This window comes from Octopus bimaculoides, chromosome 22 (assembly GCF_001194135.2).
Source record: "Octopus bimaculoides isolate UCB-OBI-ISO-001 chromosome 22, ASM119413v2, whole genome shotgun sequence".
Lineage (NCBI taxonomy): Eukaryota > Metazoa > Mollusca > Cephalopoda > Octopoda > Octopodidae > Octopus > Octopus bimaculoides.
In genome coordinates, this window is record NC_069002.1 from 7950988 (window position 1) to 7959950 (window position 8963).

Consider the following 8963-nt stretch of genomic DNA (forward strand, 5'->3'; position numbering starts at 1 on the left):
TTGAAGAAGGAACATTATATATTAATATATTAACAATATAGTCACCACACAAGATAATACATCACTACTTTCATTTCATATATTATCAAATATTCAATCTCCATTAAATTGATTCCAATAACGTTTGTATGAAAATAAAATAACAAACAATTAAATCATTTATTAGTAATTATGTATCAAGGATCAAGGGAAAAATCGATCATCATTGATCTTTTGTATCGTTAATTGCAAACATTCATTAATGTCGCATTCTATTGATAAGGAGTATAACATTACATTGTTATATAGAAACACACTACAATGCTATTGTTTCCATTGCAGGTTCCCATACAGCGCGACGCTGCTATAACGTGTATGTATGTATACATGTTTGTGTGTGTGTGTGTGTGCGCGCGTGAATATTTTTGTGGTGAATATTTTTGTGTTAGGATACAAAACTATTTTATTTCGTTTTGCGCGATATTATGCATTACAATGATATGAATCAGCGAATAGATACATTTCATATATGTATCGTGAAAATGGCTAACAAATGTTTATACTCTGTGTGTGCGTGTGTGTATGTGTGCATATATTCACAAACATACACACACATACATGTATGAATCAGTTTCTATAAACTTATACGTCTGTATATACATACACACAAACACCTACACATTCTCTCATATTCACTAATTCCCTGTCTCCGTCTCTCTCTCTCTCTCTTTCTTTCTCTCTCTCTCTCTTTCTCTCTCTCTCTCTCTTTTTCTCTTTCTCTCTCTCTCTCTTTCTCTCTCTCTCTCTCTCTCACACACACACATATGTCTTCCAAGCCAGTTTCCTTTATTACTCCATCTGTAATATTTATAAATTGATTACTCACTCTCCATCAACTGCCAATCCAAATATACTTTGTGAAACGAAATAGATACAGGAAAAAATGAAGCTATCCATCTATATTCTCCGCCCATTATTCCTAGGAGAGTCATGGAAGTAGAACCTTCAAGTCTCTCCTCTATTGGGTCTTATCAAAAGCAACCCTAATTACTCCTTGTGGATGGATCTCACACGGGGCCAACTAGGACTACAGATATTATAAAACCATCTCATTCTCTTTCTATCTCTACGTCTTCTGCATGTTAGCTTCACTTGAAGAAACCGTCTTGGGATTCTTTCCTGCGACATTCTGCTCACATGTCCGTAGTACTGGAGCTGTGATCTCTCAATGCAGGGAAGTCTCGGCTCGACCTACAGAGACTCCATGATCTCCGAGCTAGTTCATAGTTCGGGGATCAGGTAACGTTGATTGGGTAATGTTGCTCCAGCGATACTTCGGAGTAATTCTATTTCCGCCGCTTATCTTCGCATTCCTATTCCTTCGTTCATTTCTTAACATTCATAACCATATTTGATGATAGGTACGAAAAAGGGTTTTTTTTTTTTTACCAATTTCTCCTCTTCTGAGATTGAAATGCTGGAGGTTGCGCTTTACTGTACCACCACCTGTAATTCTCGCATCCATTTCGGCCTCTTGCCTCCCATCGCTCGTGTATGCATTCCCAAATTACTTTCACTTTTCCACTTGCCTGAGTGAAGCTCCCCTCATATACAGTGCACACTATTGCCCAACCCCAAATATCCTTAGAAATTTAGCAGTTAGTGGCATGAACAACGTCTTGTATTTAAACCCTATAACTTTCTCTATTACAACACAGCAATAGCGAGAAGTGGCTTTAGTGAGAATTTAGTGTTTATTTTGTATATCTACTCTCATTTCCAAGAGAGTTATGAAGAGAAAAGCAACTGGGTTCAATCCTCCCTTCAGACTAGATATCACTACGAAATTAGCCCCCCAAATATACATCTCCGATTAGGCAACTCCTTCCAGACTCTTATAATTACTGCTGCTCCCATATAAGCAAAATGTTAGAGTTAGGCATTGCCAATACCACGCCGTTTATAATTTCAAACTAAAACAAAAAAAAAAAAAAAACCAACGAAAGAAAAGAAAAAGAAATACTCCACTGTTTTCTTTCGAGAAACCCACCTGCAACAGCCGTAAACACCTTATTTTCTGCATAGAAAAATACGAGATATTCACCTTGTATACGGTAATAAGGGCTGTCATTCATTCTCTTATAAACAAGAAAAATGGAAATTATATGAGTTATCTAAAACCAGACTCTAAAACTGCCTAAGGTTATATACTACTCATTAGGTGGGAAAAATAATTGTGCAATGGATATATTTTAGGTGAGTCCTATCTCCTTTCCTGCGAGACTGACGGCCTCAAACCTAACTTTCTGTATAAAAAAATGATGTGATATTCACCTTGAATATGGTAACAGGTGCTAACATTCTCTTACACAAGAAAAATGGAAATTATATGAAAAATGGAAATTATATGAAATACATAAAACCAGACTTTAAAACTGCCTTGAGCTGTATACGTTTCATTATGTGTAAGAAATAATTGTGTAGGGGATATATTTTACGTGAGTCATGTCTCCTCTCCTGCGAGATTCTGTTCATAATTCTTGTATTTTGTAATGGAAATACTGAACAGAAATTCTTATCCATTCACCAGAATTGGTTTAGATTTTTTTTTTTTTTACATAAAAAACTTTAAAATATTTAATGACGCTTCAAGATTCTTACTATATTGTTCTTTTGGAAATATTAGTATTTGAGTAATTTATTTAGACGTAATATAACTTTTCAACAATACTGCTTATATCTAACCAACATTAAATTGAATATCTCCTGGCGAAAAGCGAAATCAGATTGTAATCTTTGTTTACCGGCAGATTTGTACACCTAAAGATATTTTTGCTATATTGATGTTTTGAAAAAGTCTTCATATATTGTAACGTCCACAAACGAAAATATTATTGATTCAGATCAACATACGCTACCGAACAGACTAATTAAAATAGTATTTTTTAATAAAAATATGCGTGAATGGAATATATTATATACTTCGTACGGCACAACAAACACACACATAAACACACACATAAACATACACACTCAGATACACACACATACAAAAACGCATGCTCTCTCACACACACACACAAACATACATGTGTGTGCGTGTGTGTGTGAGAAAGAGAGAAATTTCTTTCTTTTTTCTTCATGGAATTCCATCGTCATATGTCTTAATAGAAGGAAAATTTATTCGGATTTCAAAGACGATAAAAAATCGTAGCAAAGAAAGAATACAGCCACAAAAAAACGAAGCAAACCTTAAAACACCAGGGTATAAATGTTTATGCGGTAATTCAAATAACACTTGAAAAGATTAAAATGAAGAGCGGGACTGCCTGCGGAAACCCATATATACGCGTAGGAGTGGTTTATGGTGTGTGTGCGTGTGTATTTATGTCTCTGTTTGTCCTCCCCACCATCGCTTGTCAACGGATGTTGGTGTATTTATGTCCCCGCAACTGAGCGGTTCGGAAAACCGACCGATAGAATAAGTACTAGGCTTACAAAGAATAAGTCCTGGGGTCGATTTGTTTGACTAAAGGTGGTGCTTTATGTATATAAAGTAACAAACTAAAGAAAGGAATTCCTTCAAAGGGTTGTGTAAAACATCCAATTCACTGGTACGTCAGTGGAACAATAAATAAATAAATATGGGTATAATGCAAATTACAAACAATAAATTAAATAAAGGTATACAATTGACAATCCAATGATTTATTTATATTATAATATAGCATAATATACTATAGATATACTATAAGATAAGATAGGATAACATAAAAATCATTAAAGAAACTATAGAGCCAACAATTTGTTTCCACTGACATTATTTGATATATAAAGAATTCAATTTACTTCAGTTCTATTTGACTTCTAACTAAATTTAATAACCACAATAATTATTATAGTATTGTATAGATTAGTAGTAGTAGTAGGGGCAGTAGCAGTAGTAGTAGTAGTAGTAGTAGTAGGGGCAGCAGCAGTAGTAGTAGGGGCAGTAGTAGCAGTAGTAGTAGTAGTAGTAGGGGCAGCAGCAGTAGTAGTAGGGGCAGCAGTAGTAGTAGTAGTAGTAGTAGTAGTAGTAGGGGCAGCAGTAGTAGTAGTAGTAGTAGTAGTAGTAGTAGGGGCAGCAGCAGTAGTAGTAGTAGTAGTAGTAGGGGCAGTAGTAGTAGTAGTAGGGGAAGCAGCAGTAGCAGTAGTAGTAGTAGTAGGGGCAGTAGTAGTAGGGGCAGCAGCAGTAGTAGTAGTAGTAGTAGTAGTAGGGGCAGCAGCAGTAGTAGTAGTAGTAGTAGTAGGGGTAGTAGTAGGGGCAGTAGTAGTAGTAGTAGTAGGGGCAGCAGCAGTAGCAGTAGTAGTAGTAGGGGCAGTAGTAGTAGTAGTAGTAGGGGCAGCAGCAGTAGCAGTAGTAGTAGTAGTAGGGGCAGCAGCAGTAGTAGTGGTGGTAGTAGTAGTAGTAGTAGTAGGGGCAGTAGCAGTAGCAGCACCAATAGTAGTAGGAGGAGGAGTAGCAACAGCAGTAGCAGCACCAGTAGTAGTAGTAGTGGGGTAGTGGCAGCAGTAGTAGTAGTGGTATGGCACTAAAAATAACTATAATACGGGAAAGAGCCTTTATCTCTTTATGCTCGACTTAAGGATGATTGTTTAAAAAAAAAGATAAAGAAGAAAAAAAAAACTAGTTGAAACCAGTTTTCTTAGTACAAAGAGAATTTTGTTGGCTTGAAACATTTTGGATTAAAGATCTGACAGACTGGATAATGGCAACGTCGAGAAACTACAACAGCAATTAATGAAATAAAATTACCAGATAAACTAGCTTTCATACATGGAATACATGTGACAACTGGATACATGAGGATAAAATTCCAACGTAAAAGATTGCAGTATGTAATTGTGGCTTTAACAATTATGTTATGTAACAGCTTTTGCGGAAGGTTAGCAGCTAGTTAAACTAACTTTGCTGTAATTAGAGACGGCGTCTAACGTAAGCGAAAGGGCGTAAATCTTGAGGAAACGGGTTATAATTGATTGTAAGTCTTGACTGGTAACAGGAAATCTGAAATTGGTGAAACTTTGTGTGCATGCGTATGTGAGTATGAGTGCGTATGTATGTATGTATGTATAGATAGATACATAGATAATAGATACGCATAAATATTTTGTATATGCGTATATATATATATATATATATATATTTATATATATATATATATATATAAATAATTATTTATACGTTTCTACCAGCTCGCCGCCTTAGATGTGTCTGTATATTATTTCCTACTCTAGGCACAAGGCCCGAAATCTTTACTGAGGGAGTCAGTCGATTAGATCGACCCAATGCGCAAGTGGTATTTAATTTATCGACCCCGAAAGTATGAAAGATAGAGTCGACCTCGGCGGAATTTAAACTCTGAACGTAAAGACAGAAAAAATACCGCTAAGCATTTCGCCCGGCGTGTTAACGTTTCTGCCTGCTCGACGCCTCAGTTTAGAGGATTATTACTATTACAAAACAATGAAAGGCAAATTCAACGGAATTTGAACTCAGAACGTAAATTTGGACGAAATACCGCTAATTATTTTGCCAGGCATTCTTCCAGTTTTGCCAGCTCCCTTCCTTAATGGAGAGTATAATATTTATCCAAAACTTAACTGCCTTTTTTTTATTATTATTATTTCATCGGTTTTGAAACAATAAATATCAAATTTGCCCTAGGCAGGTTTCGAACTGGGAACGTAAAGCAGCATATTTAAACAATGCTGCATATTTGTATGATGTTCTTTCCTTCCTCTTTACCGATTATGCTATCCGCCCCCAGATTTACAGTATGGATAACGTGAATGGAAATTATGAATTTGTAACAACTACTGATTCCCGAATATGCCAAGTTAATTGAGATTCAAGTAACTTTGCATATTAGAATACCGAAAAACCGTGTCTTGAATATCGAGTTTCCATAAGAGAATAATCAAGTGTTTCGCTAATTTCTCACTAGATGTATGTGATACGAAGTACCATAAGCACCACAAACCATTCTCTTGAAGCTTAACGGAGTTGTATTTATGATATTAGTTACAAAAGAATGTCTATGGATTAACAGAAAAAGGGGCGCCGGAGAAAATCTCTTCCGCTTAGCTCGTGGGTTCGCGTGGTGAGGGCAAATGAAGTAGAAAAAGAAGAAAGAGAAAAGAATAAGTACAAGAAAAACAGAAAGAAGAAAGGGAGGAGGAGGAAGAGGAGGGGGAGAAGAAGAGCGACAACAACAAACGACAACCACAACAGGAACAAGAAGAAAAAAACAAGATGAAGAAGAAAAGATGGAGTGATAGAAGTGATAGGAGGAGAAAAAAAGGAAGATGAGTACTACTAGTACCGACACCACCATCACCATCATCACAACCACTACTACTGCCATCACCGCCTCCATCACCGACACCAACACCATAACAACAACAATCACAGCCCTTACTTCCCAAAAGACAAATGTAGATGGAAATCAGAACCCAATCAAGTCAGATGAACGAAACAACACCAAGAACACAATTAACAGCAAGAGGAATACATGGTAGAATCTAAAACCAAGCGTAAGCCAAAATTATCCGCAAAGCTATATATTATTCAACTGAAAGCCGTTAATCATGGTGCGTTTGCATTTTTGAGAGTGATATTGCTTACCAATCCATTGTGTAGCGGAAAGAGAATCAGTTATTAGCCAATGAACCACATCTGTTTTCTTCAAGCTTCTAGCTTTTGTTTTTACATATACTCTGCTTGCTTTTAAATCTTTAAATCGCGTTTCTTATTTTCGTATATTTTAGATTTAGAATTTTTCTCGTTTCTTCTATATTAGCAAAAGATATTTCTCAACTTGTTTCCCGAGGAAAGAAATAAACGAAGCACTTAGCACGTTTATTATTATTTCATATACGCACAACAGATTAAACTGTTGCCAAGAAAAGTTCTTAACATCGGGCTACACAAGTAACCTCAGATGTCAAGAACTCTCCAACGTGTTCGAGTTATCCCTAATAACATTATTTTCTGGAGCTGTCCTAAGCTTGGTGTTATGCCTATTTCCTCTATGCACCTGTCCAGATTTTTATAAACGTAAATCTTGGGTAAATATAGTGACCCTCTAACTACTAACAGCAGGACCACAAAAGCTACAACCTCTAAACCAGCAACGATCAACAACAAAAGCGGCATCAGCCTCTGCAACAGCATCAATAGCAAATTCAGCAAGTGCTGAAGAGCAACAATAAGACCAATAAATGCACAACCACCCTCAACAGCAGAAAGAATAATAGCAGGCACAACACACCAGGTCTCTTCAAACGAAGCTCTCTCTATATATATATATATATATCTATCTATCTATCTATCTATCTATCTATCTCCCTCATTCTCTCCGTTTTCTCTAAACGGAAATACGCACATAGACTCACACTCCGACACTATAGATATCGATACCTCTGCATCGCACAGTGAAGGTGATAAGGAGCTCCTCTCACCCCACAGAATAATGATAAATAAATAAAATAAACTCAATAAAGCATCGTGCCCTACGGTGACCGACACGCCAATAAACATTGAGAAGGCATCCACACCAACCACCGACACACCTACACCAACACCACCCCTACAATCGTCAGTACATCTATCGAGATCACAAACAGCTCCACCAACACTACCATAACTGCACCGATTCACAAAAAAGCAAAACTATCCCCAGGAGCAACAACCAGTCACACAAACACAAAACTTCGTACTAGCGAAAAGGGTCAATAAAGAATTGAAAGATGGGTGAAAGTTGCGAAACGGCGAGAGTGGATGGTATTCCTCTAAGTGTAGACCTTTGAGTCGGAGAGAAGGAATAGGAGAGAGCACTTACTCCTAGGGTTTCGGGGAAATTTCGGACAGTGGGGTTCCTTCATTATCCCTACAGGCCTTCCACTATCAGGAGGGCCACATCTCTATCAACCTCCCCGCCACATTTTTAAAATCCTTGTATACTATACATATGTCCCTTCTTTTTCCGTGTATACCATGCATACCCTCTTTCTTTCTTTTATCATTTCATTACATGTAATCCCCCAAACTTCATGTCTGTCTTTGTAGTGTCCCTCCTCACCCTTCACCCTAGTGGCAAATAAATGAAACCATTATTATTATTCTGGCTGTTGTTGTTGTTGTTATCGATGGTGGTAGTGCACGTTTTGATGGTAGTGATGGTGGAAATGCTTGTGGAGCTGGTCGTCGTCATCGTCGTCGTGTTAATAGTATTTTAGGGGAGAATCCGTAAGACGTGATTCTTGTAACTTTCATTTCTCTTCTCCAATCACATTTTCAAAATTAGAATTTCTTTTTTTTTTCTTAACGTACGACGTAGCGATATTTCTCTTTGCACAACCATTCCCACCTCCCTATGTTTCACTAACTGCAATTAGCGTGTCTTATTAACAACTTCTCGATTTCGTTACATCACAGAATCCCAGTTTCTCCTGAAACGGCGCTGAATGGGAAGGAAGACTGTGAAATAAAGATGAAAATGATGATGAGGAAGGGGGAAGATTATGATGACGAAGAACAGGAGAATAATGATGGTAATAAGGACGATGCTGTGTATAATAATAATAATAGCAATAATAACAACAACAATTATAACAGCAAACAGATACATTACTAAACAAGTAAATAAGCCAAGTAAATTGGTGAATATTTGAAATAGCTAAACACCTGCTTCAGGATGGTTTAAAAGTTACGAAAGAGAGGAAGAAAAAAATCACTGGTTTAACAACACGGAAGATTGTCGATATTGCTAATTTAAATTACCAAATTGAAAAGAAAACTCAGAATTACTAATGTATTTTTTAAAGCGAAAACAAAATAAACAAGACAAAAGATTAACAAGTCGCTACCCCAAAGACCTGGTTTCATTACGCATGTATATATATATATATATATATATATATATATATATATATATATATAT